The 24705-nt window shown below is 46.6% G+C and overlaps 1 protein-coding gene and 1 long non-coding RNA gene across 3 annotated transcripts in view; one reads left to right on the top strand and one right to left on the bottom strand.

Annotated features, from left to right (window-relative positions):
* The window catches only part of GLRA2 (glycine receptor alpha 2), a 219321-nt gene that overhangs the window by 102147 nt on the left and 92469 nt on the right, over positions 1-24705 (bottom strand). The gene's annotated exons all lie outside the window — the stretch shown is intronic.
* LOC122930364 overlaps positions 1-24705 on the top strand; it is a 238235-nt gene that overhangs the window by 160790 nt on the left and 52740 nt on the right. The window contains exon 2 of the long non-coding RNA XR_006388122.1: positions 18673-18799. This is a non-coding gene — a long non-coding RNA (uncharacterized LOC122930364). The remainder of the gene's footprint in view (positions 1-18672; positions 18800-24705) is intronic.

The raw sequence follows: 24705 nt of genomic DNA, 5'->3' as shown, positions 1-24705 counted from the left end.
TTTTTAGTAGTAGACACATTAGTAAATCTGGGCCATAGTCTTCAATATTTCTTTAGCTCCTGTAGGAGACATCGGAACACTGAAAATGCATAGTGCATATACCGTATAAATCAGAGAGTAAGGCACTGCACAAACTAATGAGCCTATTTTGTATATTATAGTATGATATATAAAGTCACATAAAGAATACTTCAATCTGCATGGGGTTGGACCTTCAAAAAAAGAAATAAGACATTACTAAGTCATTACCTGCACATTGCCATATGTTCACATCACAAGGTTAAAACTGGTGACAGTTTCCTTTTAAATAGAAAAATAATGGAACTATATTTCCATGTCTTCTGCTGACAACTGTCATAGTTAAGGAGAATTACCTGCTTTTCTATCACTTAAATCAATTTGCAATTTCCCTTCCATTATATTCTATCAAAAGACTATATTCTATTATAATATCTAGAAAACACCAATCCCTGCAGTATTTTGAGGATGTTTTGTAAATGCAAAAACACTGCAGAAAGATGGAGTGATAAAATGGTCTAACAGTGGAGGTATAAGGACTGCAGAACTTGACTTCACCAATAGCAGTCTCCTTTCCCAGGTCCTAACCATGACTTGAGTAGAGCAGAATATTGTAATAAACCAGTCATCAGAAAATATATACACAGCACATATCAGATTGATAGTCACTGATACATGACAAAAAAATTGGCTGAGAATGGCAATGGATGAGGAAGATTGAGTCCAGCAATGGAACAGAAAGTAGATAGCAATGGTATACAGGTGCAATAAATATAGGTAAGAAGAATTAAACCTAGCAGAAACTCACCCTGAACTACTATTTTCAAGAAAACTGTAGAAAATCAAGATTCCAGCATCAAGCAGAAAGCTGAATCCACAATAAACACAACTACAATATGGACAAGAAAGGGACTTTGGAATCACGAATCCCAAGATGCATTCAAACAAATCCAATGGACTATGATTCCAGACTAAGGAAACAAACTGCACAGAGCTATCACTATACCTGGCAAAGAGGCACAGAAACTAAATGTATTTTTAGGAATAGCAGTAAAAAATCCTCCCAGCAAACAGCAGGCTAAGCAAGTTGATAAAATGTGTTACAAATGGCTCAAAGTAAACGAGAAACCAACAAAAGGCTGGAGAGTTGGAGGAAGGTTCTTAATTGGTAACAAGGACAGGATTGCAGACCACTGAGAGAAGCCACACTTTAGGAATGAGAAGTGCAGCATCCTGCTCCAAGAGCTGCATAATGCTTCAAAGTACAAAAATGCATTGTCAGGAATGCAATGTCATTTATATTTCTGTATTTGCTGGCCTGAGATAAAAGGCCATATCTCACAGCCACCACTAGATGAGGCTGGTGTCATCCTTTATATATGGAGAGGACTGAGTCAGCAAAGGACAGTCAGTATGAGTGAGTATAGTCTAATACAATCTAAACCAATCTGAGTCTGAGCCAATTCAGTCAGGGGGAGAGAGTGCAGTGTTAGAGGAAGCACAAAGATATGAAGCTGACACCCTAGCCACCCCTGGCCCAGCCAGGGAGAGACCTGAAGGAGAAAACAAACAACTACCAGAGCAGGTAAGATGTAACAGAAACTTATAGTGGAAGTCCGGTAGAGGTAACTTGTCCGAAGGGACTTGTTGACTTTATGGCATCCATGTTCAGGAGTTGCCTCCGATACTTGAGCATACCAAATTACAGTTTGGCCCACTTTGAGAATTTCCACATGCCAAGGTGGATCCGGTGGAAGTGTCCTGTGAGTACAGCAACCTGTTCAAAGAATGGAGCAGAAGAGTTTGCCTGCTGTTAGGGAGAATCGCCTGGATACTTATGTGTACAAGTCAGCTAGAGCAGTACAGAGTTAGGAAATGTGTTCCCCAGAATCAACTGTGCTAACTCAGATCGCAGCTGTGAGAAGTGTCAAATCCGTGTAATGATGTTTGTGAAGCACCTGCCAGTCCATGCATGCCGAACCTGTTATAAATGTACCAGAGCTTCACTGCACGCCGGCCCAGGGAACTTCAGAAAACCATAAGTACGACTACTGCACCCATCCGGCCACACGCACTCATGCACGCCCCTGCGGCCTGGTCAATGTGTTAGGTTCTGTTCACACTTGCCCTGGTTTCCTTTCTGATGGTGTTGGTATGAATACAATATTCCATTGCACTATTCTTGCTGTCAAAACACCAAAAACTTGATGGGCCAATGGGTTCCCTCAGTATACATTGGAATCCATTTGAAATTGGATCTGTCATACATGTCATGAATCAGTTAAAACCAAATCTATTATGGTAGTCTTAACTGAGTCTGAGCTGGGGCTCTTGTGGCACAGGTGTTAAACATCAGGAAGCGGTGGGGTGTTGTGGAGTTAGGAAGGATGAGAGCATACAGGATGAAAAGTGTTGATGAGATGAAAATAAGATTTTAATGCTGATACTTTTTCAATTACTATTTTGATGGAACCAGTGATAACATCCAAAGAGAACCAGTAAAAGTCTACAGTTCTTCCCTATGAGATATAACTAAAAATTAAAAATGCATTTGATTTGTTCTAATATACTGAATAGGAAAAAACTTTTCTTGGTGCCGTCCCACTTTAAGAAAAAATACTTAATTTACTTCAGGTATGATTTAGCTTTGCAATGTATGAGTTTATAGCGGGTTTATGGCTAATCTTCTCCTAAGTCCTAAACAAAGGCTCTATTTTTTTCTGCTTTGTTAAGAACCAACAGCATTGATTTGCAAATCCACTTAATTTGGAATGCTCATTTTTAGCGAAAGACTGCTGCAAAGGAAGCTATTAAGAAGTCAACTAAGGTCCAAGTCCCCAGGTGTTCAGTAAGCAGGCGTACTGTACTTGGAAGGTTGACAAATCACCACTGTTTCCACAGATTGGAAATGTACAGTAATTATTAGCATTCAGTGTTTTAATCACTTCTTTATTGTTAATAGTTTCTACAGTGAAAAGTAAAAAAAGTTTTAAAAAATTTATAATTGTGACTCAAACAGCCAATGATGAGTACCGGAGAACAGCACATTGTGATGTGCAGGGCCACGAGCTTAGAACTAAAAGTTAAAGTGTACTGTCATTTCATTTTTTTAACGTGTAGGGACAGTGAGTGAAAATATTTTTACAATACTCTTTATTGAGAAATATGTTAATTTCTATTAGAAAACTGTATGTAAAATCTTTGCTAACGAGAATCCAGATAGCTGTATGATGTAGAGGCTTCACAGTCTGCCTCTGCTCTCCTTGTCACAGTCCATGCCTACTGTAGTTACCCCAACCCTGCCTCATTAAATGTGCAATAGAGCTGATGTGACATGTTACCCTGCAGTTTATCTGCTGCCAGCGCTGATCACTGATAGTAGCACTCCCATCTACCTTCTCAGCTAGGCTACAGTGTTCAGCTCTGATAGTAAGTGTACTAAGTTCCTGTATAGTTGCATTCAGTGCAAAACCCTACAGCCCCACTTTTCTCCCTGTCTTTCCGGTACTAATCAGAGATGTGCTGGGAAAGTAGAGGGAAGCACTGATGCCTGTGATCAGCGATGGCAGCAGATAAAATGTAGGGAAAATGCAGGGCTGGGGTACAAAGGCAGCAGCTGGATAAAGGGGAACCAGAGGCAGGCTGAAAAGCTTCTGCATCATACAGTTAGCCAGCGTTTTGACTGAGCTTTCGGTAGATGTTGGAGACAGATTTTTGCTTAGCAACTCTCAGTTAAAGAGTTGCTAAAGATAGACTTTACATACAGTTTCTTATAAAATCATTCCAAAAACACTTACTCTCATTGTCCCTATACTTTAGAAATGACAGTTAAACTTTAATTAAAAAAAAAGGATTCCTCAAATCAGAGCCTTCATCAACAAGCTAGAGCAGATTGCAGCTATAAAGAGCACCTCTTTTACGATCATGTTAACCTGTAAATATAGAGGGTGTTCAGTCATTAATCTTTTTTTAATGGCTAATTGAACAGATGGTCACTAATAGCAAGCTTTTGTCATGACTTAGCTCTCTTCATCAGGCATGGAAAGCACAACATTACGTTATATCTTGCCTGATGAAAATACCTAAGTCATCTTGAAAGCTTGCTATTAGTTATCATCAGTTAGTCATTAGAAATCAACAACCAAGGACTCTCCATTTTTATCTGCTCCACTGATATCAAGTAATGCTTCGATTCCCTGTGGTGGTCTGCATAAAAGCAATTTACAGTTGATTATTGCAGACTCCAGCAATAGTGTACTCTGTAATTAGCTCAATATTAGGCGATCTTTCTAACAAAAGTGCATTACCCAAACCTGAATAATCACAAATTTTTTGTTAAAAATCCCATGTTGTATCTTGCCTTTCTGAACCTGTTTTAAATGCACAAAGCCTTGCAAGCTTTTAGGCCCCTAAAAAAAATAATAACAGTGATGATGTTGGTTCTGCCTGATATATCTCCAAAGAAGATCATGCTTCACACTCTAATGGCATAGATTCAATCAAACATGTTTCTGCTATGATGGCAGCACAAGAATACTTCTACTCTGATTAAGGAACACCTGATAGAGAATGGAGAAGGAATGATAATCTTCTTGGTTACAGAAACCGCAGACCCGTGAAACTATGGCTGACAATGGTAAATGTCAGACTCAGAAGGCTACGCATAGTTACTACATTTTAAGAGTGCTCTAGGAAAGAAAATCTCCATGAAAAGGTGCTGTATGGAGATCCCATACAAAGGTAATATGGCTCCCGATCACAGAACTATGGGGACTTCATTTGTCTCCATACAGGCTCATTCTCCTTACGAGTGGCTCTGTGTGGTACATGAGAGTTTAGACACTTTGGTAGGGCATTCACTGGAAGAAGTGGGAGAATTTTTATTCAGTCCAGCTTCACTTTGAATGAGGTGCATTCCATTGAAACAAATGTCTTGAAATAAAGGCAGACCATGTACTTGTGATAGTTGCCACTTTTTAGTTCAAATATGTTTATGTTGTTTAAAGGGGTTATCACACGAAGTTCACATAACCTATCCACAGGGACAATGAGAGATGTTGGATCTCTGGAGGTTCGACCTCCAGCACTCCCAAGAACAAGAGTCTCTGAGTAACCTGTTTGAATGCAGTGATAGTCAGTGCGCATGACAGCCCACCACTACTTTCACTTCTATGGGATTGATGGAGAGTTGTCCACTTAAGCCACTGCAGTAGCCTGGTTTGGGGTGGCCCCAACACTACGCTGGGTCCCCCGGACACCGTCCAGGTGTCTGTCACGGCGGACGTACACTTAGTATCAAAGATAACACACCAACCAGGCTCTGGACGAGAGACAGGGGAAGGGTCACCTCCTAGCTTATCCCTGACCTCTTTCCCTGCACTGCTCAGCCCACAGCAGACCTTAAAGGTAGGTGTACTAGTGTCCTCCAGCCTAGGCTAACAAAAACCCTGAATTCCCTAAGATGGTGAAGTGGGGAGATGGGAGCAGTCTGCTCGCACAGAACCTGGATGGACAAGAAGACACAAACAACCGAACAAGCAATGACACTTATCTCTGTGAGCAGGAACAGACAGCCAACCTTCTCTCCAAACTTCCCAGACAGAATGAACAGTATAATCCGCTCAGAACACTGGGCAGTGTGCTATTTAACCAAAAGACCCCACCCAGTGCACCTGAGAGAGGCGGATCCAGCACGGCTCCAAAGCAATCACTAAACTCGTGCTGCTATCCTGGCTGACCTCCGCACATGGTCAGAGTGGGGCATGACAGTACCCCCCCTTCTACGGGTGACCTCCGGACACCCCGGACCAACCTTATCCGGATGGGACCTATGAAAGTCCCTCACCAGTCGGCTGGCGTTGACATCAGACGCCGGAACCCACATCCTCTCTTCAGGACCGTATCCCCTCCAGTGTACCAGGTACTGGAGGGAGCCCCGAAGAACTCTTGAGTCGAGAATCCTGGAGATCTCGAACTCCAAGTTTCCCTCGACTAGAACAGGAGGAGGAGGCAATGGCGATGGTACCACTGGTTTAACATATTTCTTTAGCAAAGACCTGTGGAAGACATCATGGATCCTCCAAGTCTGCGGAAGATCCAGCCGAAACACCACCGGATTGATCACCGCAGAAATCTTATACCGGACCAATAAATCTTGGACCCAGTTTCCAATATGGCACTCTCAATTTGATATTCTTAGTGGACAACCACACCAGATCAGCCACACACAGGTCCGGACCAGTCACACGTCTCCTGTCAGCCATTCGTTTATACCTCTCACCCATCTTCTCCTAATTCCCTTGAATCCTCCGCCAGATGGAGGATAAGGCAGAAGAGAATCTCTCCTCCTCTGGCATCCCAGAGGAACCAGTCCCAGAAAAGGTACCAAACTGAGGATGGAAAATGACGACTTACCCGTGGACTCCTGCCTACGGTTATTCAACGCAAATTCTGCTAAGGACAAGAATGAGGACCAGTCCTCCTGATTCTCGGCCACAAAGCACCTCAAGTAAGTCTCCAGGTTTTGATTGGTACCCTCCGTCTGACCATTCGACTGTGGATGAAAAGCCGACGAAAAAGAAAGTTGAATGCCAAGCCGAGAGCAGAACGCCCTCCAAAACCTGGAGACAAACTGCGAGCCCCTATCAGAGACCACATCCGAAGGAATACCGTGCAATTTCACAATATTATCCACAAAGACTTGCGCAAGAGTCTTAGCGTTAGGCAGACTCGTTAGTGGTATAAAGTGAGCCATTTTACTGAAACGGTCCACTACCACCAAAATCACTGTTCTCCCGGAGGAACTCGGCAGGTCCGTAATAAAGTCCATGGACAAATGCGTCCAAGGACGAGATGGAATAGACAATGGCAGAAGTGTACCAGGCGGTCGAGTATGAGCAACCTTTGACCGAGCGCAGGTTTCACAAGCTGTCACGTAATTCTCAATACTCTTACGTAACCCTGGCCACCAGAACCTCCGGGACACCAGATCACAGGTGGACTTACCACAAGGATGTCCAGCGAGAACAGTATCGTGATGTTCCTTGAACACCTTGTATCGTAGACCCTCAGGAACAAACAACCTCCCTGGAGGACACGAACCAGGAGCCCCCTCCTGAGCTCCCAATACCTCCATCTCCAATTCAGGGTACAGAGCGGAGACCACCACCCCATCCGCCAAAATCGGCGCTGGATCTTCTGAATCACCTCCACCAGGGAAGCTGCGAGACAAGGCCTTGACGTTCTTGACCCCTGGGCGAAAGGTAACCACGAAATTGAACCTGGTAAAAAACAATGACCATCTGGCCTGTCTGGGGTTCAGACGCTTGGCAGATTGCAGGTAGGCCAAATTCTTATGGTCTGTATACACTGTAATGGGGTGGGACGCCCCCTCTAACCAGTGACGCCATTCCTCAAAGGCCAACTTAATAGCCAACAATTCCCTATCTCCAACATCATAATTCCTCTCGGCGACCGAGAGCTTCCTGGAGAAGAAGGCACACGGGACCCACTTGCCAGGAGAAGGACCCTGCAAAAGCACCGCCCCAACCCCCACCTCTGATGCATCAACCTCCACCACGAATGGCTGAGATACATCCAGCTGCACCAGAATGGGAGCAGACGCAAAACGCTCCTTAATAGCCGAAAATGCCTGCAATGCCTCATCTGACCAGACAGAGACATCAGCGCCCTTCTTGGTCATATCAGTAAGGGGTTTGACTAGGGTGGATTTAATTCGAAATAAATTTTCTATAATAATTCGTAAACCCCAAGAACCGCATCAAAGCTTTCTGATTCTCCGGTCGGTCCCACTCCAGAACTGCCCGGACCTTTTCGGGGTCCATACGAAAACCGGAATCAGAAAGCATGTATCCCAAGAACGGAAGCTCATGCACCGCAAACAAACATTTCTCCAGTTTAGCATATAACTTATTCTCCCGAAGGATCGTCAAAACCTGTCTCACATGATCCTGATGGGTCTTCAGATCAGGAGAATAAATTAAGATGTCATCTAGGTAAACTACTACGAACCTCCCCACCAAGTGATGAAAAATATTGCGACTCTGTGGCCTCTTGATGCTGCCATGTCCACACTATGTCACCTTGCCACTTTGTGGTATCGTGCTGCTGATGCTGCTATCTCCACACTATGTCACCATGCCACGCTGTGGCCTAATCATACTGCTGCTGCCACCTCCACACTTTGTCATTGTGTCACTCTGTGGCCTCCTAATGCTGTGCCACCTCCAGACCCTGTAATTGTGCCACTTGGTGGTCTCCTCATGCTGCTTCCACCTCACCACTATGTCATAAGGCCATTCTCATGCTGTTACCACCCTCCCCACTCTGACGGGGTTGCTATTGTCCTTGTTTGGCCTTCTTGAAATCACCATTTATTTGACCTTTCTTCTGATCGGTCAGAAGGAAGGAAAAATGGTATGCACAACTGATCCTGTCTGTATAGCAGCTGTAAGGCTCTATGGCAAATATTACCTTCACGTGTCATCTCTGTTTTAGATCCACTCCTGTTTTTTTGGGGGCATTACCAATACAGACAAATGCTGACCGAGTGAAGGAGTATGCTCCTCAGACAGGATCTGATTTTTGTGGGTTATTGTTCTGACGGATCAGAGGAAGGGCAAAATAATCAGTGACTTCAACACAAACTTACTGCTGACACCCTCTCCACTCTGTCGGGGGAGGCTCTACTTGTGGAAGCGTTTAATAGAACAGGTTCTGTAGACATCTATGTTGAATCAGCTGACGAGGGTGTAAAAGGAGTGTGTTTCTTCTTGATGCTAACATGGACCTGTAAGGCTGAGTTAATACTTGAGTTATTTGGTCAGTTTTGGCCCCGTGACTGCCCAAATAAGTGAAGTGTGCAGTGATTCTAATAGCGACACCTGTCATCTGCATATCATACTGACTGACAGTATTATTTCACTACCCTAGCACACTCCCCATGCGTGTTACTGCAAGGCAGTGTTTTACACCCATATAAAGGCTCTATGCAGCCCGGAAATAGCATTTTTTTAAATCGCTATTCGTCGCAAATATATTCAGATCAAAGCAAATTTTTTCAAAAAATTCGGCTAACTAGTCTAATTTTTTCGAAATTCGCTCATCTCTACCGGTCAGCGGTGCAGTTATATGTTCCAAAGCCTTTATTGTTGTGTATTAGTGGTAAAAAAAGTGTTATTTGCCTTTCAGCGGTGCAGTTATATGTTCTAAAGCCTTTTTTGTCGTGTATTAGTGGCAAAAAAAGTATTATTTGCCGTTCAGCAGGGCAGTTATATGTTCTAAAGCCTTTTTTGTTGTGTATTAGTGGCAAAAAAAAGTATTATTTGCCGTCTAGCGGTGCAGTTATATGTTCTAAAGCCTTTTCTGCCATATATTAGTGTCAAAAAAAGGGCTTATTAGCAGTTGTATGGTGAAGTGACAAAATGACAGCCTTTTTGGCGTGTCTTAGTGGCAAAAAAAGTATTTGCCGTTCTTCGGTGCAGTTATATGTTCTAAAGCCTTTTTTGGCGTGTATTAGTGGCAGAAAAGGTATTATTTGCCTTCAGTGGTGCAGTTATATGTTGTAAAGCTTTTTGGCAAAAAAAGTATTTTGGAAAAAAAAGGGCTTATTAGCCATTGTGTGGTGAAGTGACAAAATTACAGCCCTTTTTGGAGTGTATTAGTGGGGAAAAAAGCATTTGCTGTTCAGCGGTGCAGTTATATGTTCTAAATCTAAAGCCAGTGTATTAGTGGGGGGAAAAAGGGCTTATTAGCCATTGTGTGGTGAAGTGAGAAAATTACAGCCATTTTTGGCGTGTATTAGTGGCGAAAAAAAGTATTATTTGCCGTTCAGCAGTGCAGTTATATGTTCTAAAGACTTTTTTGCCGTGTATAAGTGGGAAAAAAAGGGCTTAATAGCCATTGTTTGGTAAAGTGAGAAAATTGCAGCGCTTTTTGGTGTGTATTAGCGGCAAAAAAAAAAATTATTTGACATTCAGCGGTACAGTTATATATTCTAAAGCTTTTTTGGCGTGTATTAGTGGCAAAAAAAAGTTTTCTTTGCCGTTGTGTGGTGAAGTGACAAAATTACAGCCTTTTTTGTGGCGTATTCATTTCCTTTTTATTTAGTTATTTGATCTAACAGTATATGAGACAGAGAAGTGACAGGCCCTGCACAGGGGTGGGGCAGAGGCCTAAATGTTTCTGGCGCAGGCACAGGTCGAAGCAGAGTAAGGGCGCGTGGCAGCAGGGGTCACTTTGAGAGGCCTGAGATCTCAGTGTCATCTAGCGGTTGTGTCTTGACCAGCAACCTAGCCGTTCTTGAATGGTTGACTCGGTCATCCACTTTGTTTCAAGTGACATCAGACATTCCCAGCCAAGAGTCGGTGGGTTCGTCAGACACAACCCTTAGTTGGCATGGCCCGGGAGCAGGCCCTGTGCCCTCACCTGCCCTCAACCTGCCTGTGTCCTTTTCGGTTCCCTCAGCCAGAGAAGTATTATATGCTGTGGGGTCAGCTCCACTGTACAGCGAGGACGAGCTACTAGAGCACAGTCAGCAGCTACTACCCAGCCAAGATCTGGAGGAGACATCCGCCGCTTCCTCCGGCAGGCGGGCAAGAAGTGATTAGGAGAGTGGCATGGGAGCTGGTGTTGTGAGCGGTCAGGCTCCTGGCTCAGAGACCGTTGTGGAGGACATCAGTGACGCGCAGACAGTACTCGATGATGATATAGCCGCAATTGGGAGCCGGGTGACAAAGGGGCTTCATTATCATCGGGAGAAGAGGGTGGCAGCTTGCCCGTGAGGCAGCGGCGGAGCCAGCAAGTCGCCAGCATGGCCGGGAGTCAGCAGGGTGGCAGCAGTTGAAGGGATGAGCCAAACGTGCTTGGGGTAGACATCCCGATTTGCAGGAGCCTAGCTGCCTGGAAAGAAGTGGTGCAGGAGTTCACGGAGGCAGCGGCGGTAGCAGTCAGTCAGTGCGGAGTGTTGGGGGTAAAATCACAGAAAACGTTTTTTTGTTAAGCCACCAGAGGAGGTGAACATGGCCATTTGCCGAATCTGTGGGCAGAGGGTGAAGCATGGCCAGGGTGCCAGTATTGGCACCACGGCCCTGCGTCAACATATGCAGCATCACCATAAAGTGGCCTGGGATAACCATGGCTCCAATGTGGTGGTCCAGCCTGCCACAGTAACCACTGCATCCACCACCTCAAGTGAGCTGTCTGTCCTTCCCAATAACCCTTCCTGATGATCCTGCTCCTCGCCCGTCAGCAATCGATCACCGAAGCGATTGCTAAGAGACAACAGTATGCATGCACTCAAATAACGGCGCAGAAGCTGAATGTGCTCTGGTCCAAGTTGCTGGTGCTGCAGTCCCTCCCTTTCCAAGTGGTGGACTCTGCACCTTTCAGAGAACTGATGGCTTTTGCCTAGTCGAGGTGGAGAGTCCCAAGCTGTCATTTCTTTGCCAAAAAGGCAGTACCAGCCCTGCACTTATATGTAGAACAGAAGGTGGGCCAGTCCTTGAGCCTGTCGTTGTCTGCCAAAGTGCATGGTAGTGTGGAGCTGTAACTACGGTCAAGGACAATATATGTCCTTTACCGCCCACTCGGTGAATGTGGTTCTTGCCCAGCCAAACCAGCAACTTGGCCAGGTGACGCCGCTTCCGCCTCCATGTTCTCACACCGTTGGTCCTGCGACAATGTCTCCCTTTGCCTCCTCATCCTCCACTGTGTCCTCAGCCTCCACTGCAGGGACAATTCACAGTGTTCCACCAGCATACCACATGTGCAGGGCATGGCGGTGTCATGTTGTTCTACACCTCGTTTGCCTGGGCAAACAGAGTCACACAGGGGAGGAACTGCTCTGTGTCCTTCATCAAGAAATCGAATCCTGGCTTTCTCCGCAACAACTCAAAATCAGAATCATGGTGACTGACAACAGGAAGAACATGGTGTCGACGCTGCATCAAGGAGGGCTGAGCCATGCGCCCTTCATTGCGCACGTGTTCAATCTGGTTGTCAAGCGGTTCCTGAAGTCTTCCACTAATCTGCAAGACATCCTAAAAATGCCCAGGAAACTTTGCATGCACTTCATCCACTCGTACACCGCCAATCACAACCTCCTTGAGCTGCAGCGGCAGAACGGCGTCCCCCAACATAGGCTGATATGCAATGTTTCCACCGGTTGGAATTCCACCCTCCGTATGTTGGACCGACTATACGAACAGAGAAAGGCCATAAACGATTTCTTGAGGATCCAAGCGGACAGGAGTACTCCCCTTTTTAACTTCGATGTCAGCCAGTGGCAGCTCATTCGTGACACCTGCGGTTTGCTCAGACAATTTAAGGATGCCACGTTATTTGTCAGCCGCCATGACTACGGGATGAACACTCTTGTTCCACTGCTATGGCTGCTGTGGCAGGGTGGGGGGGTAGGAGCAGTACCAGCTCCATTAGCAGCAGCTTGAGTCTAGAGTCGATGATGAGCAGCTTTCTTCACACGCATAGTGAAGAAACTGCTCACTAGCAGCAGCAGCTAGACCTGGAGCAGAACATGAACCAGCAGGTGGTGGCATACTTGGACAGCACCCTGCCACCCCACAATGAAGATCCACTGGACTACTGGGCAGCCAAACTGGATTTGTGGCCGCAACTGGCCGAGTTTGCTCTGGAAAAGCTGTCGTGCCCGACCAGTAGTGTGGCATCAGAGCAGGTGTTAGTGTGACAGAGGCCATAGTTACCCCAAGAAGAACTCGCCTGTCCACCCAAAATGTGGAGAGACTGACCTTTGTCAAGATAAACAGGCGTGGATCAGCCAGGATTTTCACCCACCAATGCCTGATGCATCAGATTAGATCATCCATGTTGCCTCACCCAAACCTTGACAAAAGAGGCCGGTTTCTTCTGGCTACCTGCCTCAGCTACTATTCTGATGCTGCCACCTGCCTGATGCCACACATCTGATTCCAAGTTCTCCTTCTTATACCCACCATCGTCAGTGGGTACTGTTATTGCCACCCAACTCCCCACTCTGTCACTGGGTCTCTGTGGTCTTCTGATGCTGCTGCCACCTCCACACTATGTCATCTTGACAGTCTGTGGCCTCCTCATGCTGCTGCTGCCACCTCCACACTATGTCACCTTGCCAGTCTGTGGCCATCTCATGCTGCTGCTGCCACCTCTACACTCTGTCATTGTGCCACTCTGTGGTCTCCTCATACTGCTGCCACCTCCACACTCTGTCATTGTGCCACTCTGTGGTCTCCTCATGCTTCTGCTAAATAAACACTACTGTATGTCAGCTTGCCAGTCTGTGGCCTCCTCATGCTGCTGCTGCCTCCTCTACACTATGTGACTTTGCCAGTCTGTGACCTCCTCATGCTGCTGCTGCCACCTCCACACTCTGTTATTGTGCCACTCTGTGGTCTCCTCATGCTGCTACCACCTCCACACTATGTCACCTTGCCAGTCTGTGGCCTCCTCATTATGCTGCTGCCACCTCCACACTATGTCACCTTGCCAGTTCGTGGCCTCCTAATGCTGCTGCTAACTCAACACTATGTCACCTTGACAGTCTGTGGCCTTCTCATGCTGCTGCTAACTCAACACTATGTCAACTTGCCAGTCTGTGGCCTCCTCGTGCTGCTGCTTCCACCTCCACACTATGTTACCTTGCCAGTCTGTGGCCTCCTCATTCTTCTGCCACCTCCACACTATGCCACCTTGCCACTCTGGGGTCTCCTCATGCTGCGGCTAAATCAACACTGTGTCACTGTGGCCTCCTCATGCTGTTGCCACCTCCAACCTATGTCACCTTGCCACTCTGTGACCTCCTCATGCTACTGCTAACTCAACACTATGTCACTGGGCCACTCTGTGGCTTTTTCATGCTACTGCCACCTCAACACTATGTAAATGAGCCACTATGTGGCCTCCTCATGCTACTGTTGCTTCTGCCACCTACACACTATGTCACCTTGCCAGTCTGTGGCCTCATCATGTCATTGTACCACTCTGTGGTCTCTTCACGCTGCTGCCACCTCCACACTCTGTCATTGTGCCATTCTGTGGTTTCTCCATGCTGCTACCACCTCCACACTATGTCACCTTACCAGTCTGTGGCCTCCTCATGCTGCTGCTGCCACCTCCACACTATGTCACCTTGTCAGTCCGTGGCCTCCTCATGCTGCTGCTGCTAACTAAACACTTTGTCACCCTGCCAGTCTGTGGCCTCCTCATGCTGCTGCTGCCACCTCCACACTATGTCACCTTGCCAGTCTGTGGCCTCCTTATGCTGCTGCTAAATGAACACTATGTCACTGGGCCACTCTGTAGCCTCCTTATGCTGCTGTCACCTCTATACTATTTAACCTTGCCAGTCTGTGGCCGCCTCATGCTGCTGCTGCCACCTCCACACTATGTCACCTTGCCAGTTCGTGGCCTCCTAATGCTGCTGCTAACTCAACACTATGTCACCTTGACAGTCTGTGGCCTCCTCATGCTGCTGCTAACTCAACACTATGTCAACTTGCCAGTCTGTGGCCTCCTCGTGCTGCTGCTTCCACCTCCACACTATGTTACCTTGCCAGTCTGTGGCCTCCTCATTCTTCTGCCACCTCCACACTATGCCACCTTGCCACTCTGGGGTCTCCTCATGCTGCGGCTAAATCAACACTGTGTCACTGTGGCCTCCTCATGCTGTTGCCACCTCCAACCTATGTCACCTTGCCACTCTGTGACCTCCTCATGCTACTGCTAACTCAACACTATGTCACTGGGCCACTCTGTGGCTTTTTCATGCTACTGCCACCTCAACACTATGTAAATGAGCCACTATGTGGCCTCCTCATGCTACTGTTGCTTCTGCCACCTACACACTATGTCAACTTGCCAGTCTGTGGCCTCATCATGTCATTGTACCACTCTGTGGTCTCTTCACGCTGCTGCCACCTCCACACTCTGTCATTGTGCCATTCTGTGGTTTCTCCATGCTGCTACCACCTCCACACTATGTCACCTTACCAGTCTGTGGCCTCCTCATGCTGCTGCTGCCACCTCCACACTATGTCACCTTGTCAGTCCGTGGCCTCCTCATGCTGCTGCTGCTAACTAAACACTTTGTCACCCTGCCAGTCTGTGGCCTCCTCATGCTGCTGCTGCCACCTCCACACTATGTCACCTTGCCAGTCTGTGGCCTCCTTATGCTGCTGCTAAATGAACACTATGTCACTGGGCCACTCTGTAGCCTCCTTATGCTGCTGTCACCTCTATACTATTTAACCTTGCCAGTCTGTGGCCTCCTCATGCTGCTGCTGCCACCTCCACACTATGTCACCTTGCCAGTCCGTGGCCTCCTAATGCTGCTGCTAACTCAACACTATGTCACCTTGACAGTCTGTGGCCTCCTCATGTTGCTGCTAACTCAACACTATGTCAACTTGCCAGTCTGTGGCCTCCTCGTGCTGCTGCTTCCACCTTCACACTATGTTACCTTGCCAGTCTGTGGCCTCCTCAGGCTGCTGCCACCTCCACACTATGCCACCTTGCCACTCTGTGACCTCCTCGTGCTACTGCTAACTCAACACTATGTCACTGGGCCACTCTGTGTCTTTTTCATGCTACTGCCACCTCAACACTATGTAAATGAGCCACTCTGTGGCCTCCTCATGCTACTGTTGCTGCTGCCACCTCCACACTATGTCACCTTTACAGTCTGTGGCCTCCTCATGCTGCTGCTAACTAAACACTTTGTCACCCTGCCAGTCTGTGGCCTCCTCATGCTGCTGCTGCCACCTCCACACTATGTCACCTTGCCAGTCTGTGGTCTCCTTATGCTGCTGCTAAATCAACACTATGTCGCTGGGCCACTCTGTAGCCTCCTTATGCTGCTGTCATCTCCATACTATGTCACCTTGCCACTCTATGGTCACCTCATGCTACTGCTAAATCAACACTATGTCACTGGGTCACTCTGTGGCCTCCTTATGCTGCTGCCACCTTCACACTATGTCACCTTGCCACTCTTTGGCCTCCTCATGCTGCTACTAACTCAACACTATGTCACTGGGCCACTCTGTGGCTTCCTCATGCTACTGCCACCTCAACACTATGTAAATGGGCCACTCTGTGGTCTCCTCATACTGCTGCTGCCTCAACACTATGCCATTGGGCCATTCTGTGGACTTCTCAAGCTGTTCTCCCACCCTCCCCACTCCATGACTGGGCCACTATTTTGCCTTTTTGGCCTGGTTGACATCATCATTGCTACTGTTGCTGCTGCCACCTCCACACTATGTCACCTTTACAGTCTGTGGCCTCCTCATGCTGCTGCTAACTAAACACTTTGTCACCCTGCCAGTCTGTGGCCTCCTCATGCTGCTGCTGCCACCTCCACACTATGTCACCTTGCCAGTCTGTGGTCTCCTTATGCTGCTGCTAAATCAACACTATGTCGCTGGGCCACTCTGTAGCCTCCTTATGCTGCTGTCATCTCCATACTATGTCACCTTGCCACTCTATGGTCACCTCATGCTACTGCTAAATCAACACTATGTCACTGGGTCACTCTGTGGCCTCCTTATGCTGCTGCCACCTTCACACTATGTCACCTTGCCACTCTTTGGCCTCCTCATGCTGCTACTAACTCAACACTATGTCACTGGGCCACTCTGTGGCTTCCTCATGCTACTGCCACCTCAACACTATGTAAATGGGCCACTCTGTGGTCTCCTCATACTGCTGCTGCCTCAACACTATGCCATTGGGCCATTCTGTGGACTTCTCAAGCTGTTCTCCCACCCTCCCCACTCCATGACTGGGCCACTATTTTGCCTTTTTGGCCTGGTTGACATCATCATTTATTTGACCCTTCTTCTGATCTGTCAGAAGGAAGGAAAAATGGCTAACACAACGGATCCTGTCTGCGTAGCAGCTTTAGGCCTGTATGGTCCCATCAGAATTGGCTTAATATTTGGTAGCCAAAAGCAGCAGAGGGTACAAAACACAGAAGACATGCAAATATTCCATTCACATGTCATCTCTGTTTTAGATCCACTCCTGTTATTTTTTGGCTTTAGCAATACTGATGGATTACCAAATGCTGACCGGGTCAAGGCGGATGCTTAACAGACAGGATCGTTTTTTTGGGGGGTTATTGTTCTGATGGATCAGAGGAAGGGCAAAATAATCAGTGACGTCAACACAAACTGACACCCTCTCCACTTTGTCGGGGGGCTCTACTTGTATAAGCATTTAATAGAACAGGTTCTTTAGACATCTATGTGGAATCAGCTGATGAAGGTGTAAGGAGTGCGCTCTTTCACGCTACAGCAGGATCTTGGGCCTCGGCACAGTTCTTTTTACCTGGAGCTAACATCGGCCTATAAGGCCCCTTTCACACAGGCGTGAGGTGAACGCATTGCACCCGCACTGAATCCCGCAATGTGGCTGTGCAGATGAGTGGTGATTTTAACGCATCACTTGTGCGTTGCGTGAAAATCGCAACATGTTCTATCTTCATTCAGCAGGACCTGTGCTGATGTCACCGCGCTCACCACGTGGTGAGCGCAATTACATCATCAAAGGTCCTTTTTCAGGTCCTGAAAGAAGAAGAAAAAAGATGATACCGGCTGTACGATCAAGTAAATAAGTGAATTACTTTTTTCAATTTTTTAACCCCTCAATCGACATTTTAGTAAGCTTTCTGTATTAAGAATGCTATTATGTTCCCTTATAACCATGTTATAAGGGAAAATAATAAAATCTACAGAACCCCTATCCCAAACCCGAACTTCAGTTAAGAAGTCCGGGTCTGGGTAACACATTCAGTTTTTTATCACGCGCATGCAAAATGCATTGCACCCGCGTGATAAAAACTGACCAATGCAACACAATCGCAATCAAAACTAACTGAAATTGCGTGCGCACTCGAGCGGGTTTCACGCAATGCACGCGCGACGCATCCGGAGCAAATCCGGGATGCCCGTGTGAAAGAGGCCTAAGGCTTCACACTTGAGTTATTTGGTCAGTTTTGGCCTGTAACTGTACAAATAAGTGAAGTGTGCAGTGATTCTAAGAGCGACACCTGTCATGTGCTTGTCATACTGACTCACAGTATTGTTTCACTACCACAGCAGACTCCCTATGTGTGTTACTGCAAGGCACAGTGTTCCACACCATTATACAGGCTCTCTGCAGCCAGGAAATAAATTCAGATCGAATGAAATCTTTTCGGAAAAATCTGCAAACCGGCCGAATCAAATTTTTTCGAAATTCACTCATCTCTAATTTCCATCTTCAGAGCTTTGCGAGGGCCTTTTTTGCAGGGTGAGCTGTAGTTTTTTTTTATCAGTATCATTTTTGGGTAAATACAGTATGCCTTTTTGATCACTTTTTGTGCAATCTTATTAGATGCTACGGTGGCCAAAAATGGCAATTGTGGCATTTTGATACTCCTTTTCATTACAGTGTTCACTTAATACTTTAACATTTTCATAATTCTGACATTTTTTCGGAGGCAGCAATGCCAATTATGTTTATTTTTTTATTGTTTATTTTTATATTAAATATTGGGAAAAGTGGTTGACTCAACTTTTTAAAACTTTTTATATTTTTAAAGAGATTTTTTTCTTTCTCACTTTTTTTTTGCCTCCCTAGGAGACTTGAACATGCTATCAGTTGATCATATGTCGGCATATTGGACTAGGCACAAGACTGCATGGATGACTGCTGGCTCTATTACTGACTGTTTCCTAAGATGTGGATGACCTGATAGGACAGTATGGTAAGGTCATGTGATAATGATCCTTCTCTTTAATTGTCTTTGCATACGTTACACCCCAGCTGAGTAATGTTATGTTATGAGTAATACGATCTTCAGTTCTGTTGTACGGAATGATTATCATAACCCGAGTACTATTAATAATCATGGAGTCAGTGCTTCCTTTTTCAGTTTGCTGAGATGATTCATTAGCAGCCAGGTGCTTTAATGATCAAATCTGATTGTTTTTTGACTCATCGCGTTTCATGATGCCATCACACATTCATCCCATATGTTTATTCAATCTGATTATACATATTACATAAATTTTTCCTGTTATGGAACCCAGTCGATTGTCTCTTAATTGGTTAGTCTTCATATCTATATCTAATTTATGCAAAAAGAAACACGATACGGGGAATCTCCCCCTTACCAGCTCAATCAGAGAACCACAATATCCACAAGGCTGTCGGTGTGTCACGATGAGCAGAGACTCTTGAATACAAGTTAGAAAAAAAACAGCACTGCCGTATTCCAAACTGGTTACTTTATTAGAAGAAAAACCGCTTAAGCAATAAAAAACATAACCTTCTTAACGCCTTTCGGGCACCCAGGTCTTTTGTCAAAAGAATGGCATGATTATGAAGAACTGGAGGTAAAATACATGTTAGAAAATAGATTTACCTATCAAGAGAAGGCACATCATCAACAGGTGGGAGTAAATCTGGTGTTAAATTATCTCCAGGGTAACAGGCATCTGTGGATGGAATGTGCTTTAACAATTCAACATCAAGAAAATGTTGAGAAACCGCAGAGGCATTCAATGCCTTTTCATTGTTTGCATCCTATTAATGTTTCCGAATCCTTGTTTTTAAGGTATTAGTAGTAGTGCATCCAACGTACTGCAGTCTACAAGTGGTGCAGAAGATGAGGTACACAACGTATTTCGTATTGCACTTAATATAAGAGGATATCTTATAACTGAAGTTAGTTTTATATAATGAAAAGGTTTTTGTTGTTGCAACGAAATTGCAACTCCGGCAAATTTTGTGTCCACACCTATAAAATCCTTTCGATTTCAACCAAGTGCATGATGGTTTTTCAGATAGGAACATGCTAGGGGAAAGTATAGAACCTACAGTAGGGGCCCTTTTAGCAACACATTTAATACCCCCCTGTAAAAATCTTAAAAGAAATCTCATTTTGCTACAGTATGGGAATATATTTATTTATGATGTTGACAACCTGTCTGTATTCCAAGCTATATACTGTAGAAAAAACACCTTTCTTTTCGGGCTGGCTCATATGTGTACTTCTAGAAGTCATTGGTCTGTGCGGCACATTGCTATAAGCATAAGCAATACGCCGCACAGACCTGTGAGTTACAAGAAGAAGGAGCGTCGGGCGGCCACAGTGCATGTAAGTATATTGCTGCAGAGTAACTGACCATGGCAGACAGGACTTCAATAGCGTCCTGGCTGCCATGGTAACCAATCGGAGCCCCAACATTACACTGCTGGGACTCCGATTGGAACTGCCGCTGCCACCAATGATGGGGGGAGGGGGAGGGCGAACTGCCCACCAATGATTTTAATACAGGGGAGGGTGCACTGCCCACCAATGATTTTAATACAGGGGAGGGTGCACTGCCCACCAATGATTTTAATACAGCGGAGGGGAGAGTGTGCACTGCCCACCAATGATTTTAATACAGGGGAGGGCGAACTGCCCACCAATGATTTTAATACAGGGGAGGGTGCACTGCCCACCAATGATTTTAATACAGGGGAGGGTGCACTGCCCACCAATGATTTTAATACAGCGGAGGGGAGAGTGTGCACTGCCCACCAATTATTTTAATACAGGGGAGGGTGCACTGCCCACCAATGATTTTAATACAGCGGAGGGTGCACTGCCCACCAATGATTTTAATACAGGGGAGGGGGGGGCGCACTGCCCACCAATGATTTTAATACCGAGGAGGGGGGGAGGGTGCACTGCCCACCAATGATTTTAATACAGGGGAGGGTGCACTGCCCACCAATGATTTTAATACAGGGAAGGGGGGTGCACTGCCCACTAATGATTTTAATACAGGGGAGGGGGGGAGTGTGCACTGCCCACCAATGATTTTAATACAGGGAAGGGGGAGGGTGCACTGCCCACCAATGATTTTAATACTGGGGAGGGCGCATTGGGGGCTGATGGAGATGCACTGGGGGGCCGCTGGTGAGAGGCACTGGGAGCTGATGGAGATGCACTGGGGGCTTATGGAGAGGCACTGGGGGCTGAAGGAGAGGCACTGAGGGCTGGTGAGAGGCTGGGAGCTGCTATGAGGCTACTGGGGGCTGCTACGAGGCTACTGGGGGCTGCTATAAGGCATGGGGCTCTTATCTGAGGTCTGATTGGGTGTAATTCATATTGGTGTCTGAGCTGAGGTGTTATCTGAGGTCTTATTGGGGTCTTATTAACATTGGGGATCTTATTGGGGCTGTTAGCTGAGGTCTGATTAACATTGGAGGTCTGATTGGTGGTCTGACCTGAGGTGTAATTTAAAAAGTTTTTTTTCCGGAGCAGCTTGGAGAAAAAAGGCCTCACAGTCTCCCACACTCCTTCTGCCCGGGCCAAGCGAGCCAGCACCCCTGAGGCCAAGCCTGTCAGCACCCCTGAGGCCAAGCCTGTCAGCACCCCTGAGGCCAAGCCTGTCAGCACCCCTGAGGCCAAGCCAGTCAGCACCCCTGAGGCCAAGCCAGTCAGCACCCCTGAGGCCAAGCCAGTCAGCACCCCTGAGGCCAAGCCAGTCAGCACCCCTGAGGCCAAGCCAGTCAGCACCCCTGAGGCCAAGCCTGTCAGCACCCCTGAGTCTTCAGAACTGTAAGTAAATTATATATGAGGGGAGCTTATAACATGAAAGAGACGAATTATGTCTGAACAGACATATAGCGCAAATTCCAGTTTTTGTTAACGTTTTATGTTGCACTGAATTTTCTGTAAAATATATATACACGTGTATCAGCACTAGATATATACCCCTTACTCTCCCTAATACCCAAACTACACAAGATACGTATCCCTACTTTCTGTCTAATACACATACACACCCCACGATATGTACTTTCACCTTCTTGTGTTACAGACCCCTGTACAATTTAACGATCTTCTTTAACCACCTCCGGACCGCCTAACGCACATGTGCGTTCCGGAGGTGGCAGGGCTGCGCACAGTCACGCATATACGCGTCATCTCGCGATACGCGAGATTTCCTGTGAACGCGCGCACACAGGCGCGCGCGCTCACAGGAACTGAAGGTAAGCGAGTGGATCTCCAGCCTGCCAGCGGCGATCGCTCGCTGGCAGGCTGGAGATCCGAATTTTTTAACCCCTAACAGGTATATTAGACGCTGTTTTCATAACAGCGTCTAATATACCTCCTACCTGGTCCTCTGGTGGTCCCTTTTGTTTGGATCGACCACCAGAGGACTCAGGTAGGTCAGTACAGTCGCACCAAACACCACACTACACTACACCCCACCCCCCCGTCACTTATTAACCCCTTATAAACCCCTGATCACCCATGATCACCCCATATAAACTCCCTGATCACCCCCCTGTCATTGATCACCGCCCTGTCATTGATCACCCCCCTGTCAGGCTCCGTTCAGACGTCCGCATGATTTTTACGGATCCGATCCATGTATCCATGGATCCGTAAAAATCATGCGGAAGTCTGAATGGAGCCTTACAGGGGGGTGATCAATGACAGGCGGGTGATCACCCATATACACTCCCTGATCACCCCCTGTCATTGATCACCCCCCTGTCACTGATCACCCCCCCTGTAAGGCTCCATTCAGACGTCCGCATGATTTTTACGGATCCGATCCATGTATCCATGGATCCGTAAAAATCATGCGGACGTCTGAATGGAGCCTTACAGGGGGGGTGATCAGTGACAGGGGGGTGATCACCCTGATTACCCTGATCACCCCCTGTCATTGATAACCCCCCTGTCAGGCTCCATTCAGACGTCCGCATGATTTTTACGGATCCGATCCATGTATCCATGGATCCGTAAAAATCATGCGGACGTCTGAATGGAGCCTTACAGGGGGGGGTGATCAGTGACAGGGGGGTGATCACCCTGATTACCCCCTGTCATTGATAACCCCCCTGTAAGGCTCCATTCAGACGTCCGCATGCGTTCTGTGGATCCGATCCATGTATCCATGGATCCGTAAAAAATCATGCGGATGTCTGAATGGAGCCTTACAGGGGGGGGGGTGATCAGTGACAGGGGGGTGATCACCCTGATTACCCTGATCACCCCCTGTCATTGATAACCCCCCTGTAAGGCTCCATTCAGACGTCCGCATGCGTTCTGTGGATCCGATCCATGTATCCATGGATCCGTAAAAAATCATGCGGATGTCTGAATGGAGCCTTACAGGGGGGGTGATCAGTGACAGGGGGGTGATCACCCTGATTACCCTGATCACCCGCCTGTCATTGATAACCCCCCTGTAAGGCTCCATTCAGACGTCCGCATGCGTTCTGTGGATCCGATCCATGTATCCATGGATCCGTAAAAAATCATGCGGATGTCTGAATGGAGCCTTACAGGGGGGGTGATCAGTGACAGGGGGGTGATCACCCTGATTACCCTGATCACCCCCTGTCATTGATAACCCCCCTGTAAGGCTCCATTCAGACGTCCGCATGCGTTCTGTGGATCCGATACATGTATCCATGGATCCGTAAAAAATCATGCGGATGTCTGAATGGAGCCTTACAGGGGGGGTGATCAATGACAGGGGGGTGATCAGGGAGTCTATATGGGTGATCACCCCCCTGTCATTGATCACCCCCCTGTCATTGATCACTCCCCCCCTGGTAAGGCTCCATTCAGCCATTTTTTTTGGCACAAGTTAGTGGAAATTTTTTGTCTGTTTTTGTTTTCGTTTTTTCTTACAAAGTCTCATATTCCACTAACTTGTGTCAAAAAATAAAATCTCACATGGACGCACCATACCCCTCACGGAATCCAAATGCGTAAACATTTTTAGACATTTATATTCCAGACTTCTTCTCACGCTTTAGGGCCCCTAAAAAGCCAGGGCAGTATAAATACCCCACATGTGACCCCATTTCGGAAAGAAGACACCCCAAGGTATTCCGTGAGGGGCATATTGAGTCCATGAAAGATTGAAATTTTTGTCCTAAGTTAGCGGAAAGTGAGACTTTGTGAGAAAAAAAACAAAAAAAAATCAATATCCGCTAACTTATGCAAAAAAAAATTTTACATATACCCATGCTGGGTGAGAAAAATATCTTGGTCAAATGCCAACTTTGTATAAAAAAATGGGAAAAGTTGTCTTTTGCCAAGATATTTCTCTCACCCAGCATGGTTATATGTAAAATGACCCCCCAAAACACATTCCCCAACTTCTCCTGAGTACGGCGATACCAGATGTGTCACACTTTTTTGCAGCCAAGGTGGGCAAAGGGGCACCTTTCAGATTTCGCAGGCCATTTTTTACACATTTTGATTTCAAGGTACTTCTTACACATTTGGGCCCCTAAATTGCCAGGGCAGTATAACTATGCCACAAGTGACCCCATTTTGGAAAGAAGACACCCCAAGGTATTCCGTGGGGGGCACGGCGAGTTCCTAGAATTTTTTATTTTTTGTCACAATTTAGCGGAAAATGCTGATTTTTCTTTTTTTTTCTTTTTTCCTTACAAAGTCTCATATTCCACTAACTTGCGACAAAAAATAAAAAATTCTAGGAACTCGCCATGCCCCTCACGGAATACCTTGGGGTGTCTTCTTTCCAAAATGGGGTCACTTGTGGGGTAGTTATACTGCCCTGGCAATTTAGGGGCCCAAATGTGTGAGAAGAACTTTGCAATCAAAATGTGTAAAAAATGCCC

This window comes from Bufo gargarizans, chromosome 3 (assembly GCF_014858855.1).
Source record: "Bufo gargarizans isolate SCDJY-AF-19 chromosome 3, ASM1485885v1, whole genome shotgun sequence".
NCBI lineage: Eukaryota > Metazoa > Chordata > Amphibia > Anura > Bufonidae > Bufo > Bufo gargarizans.
This window is presented reverse-complemented; position numbering and strand designations above follow the sequence as displayed.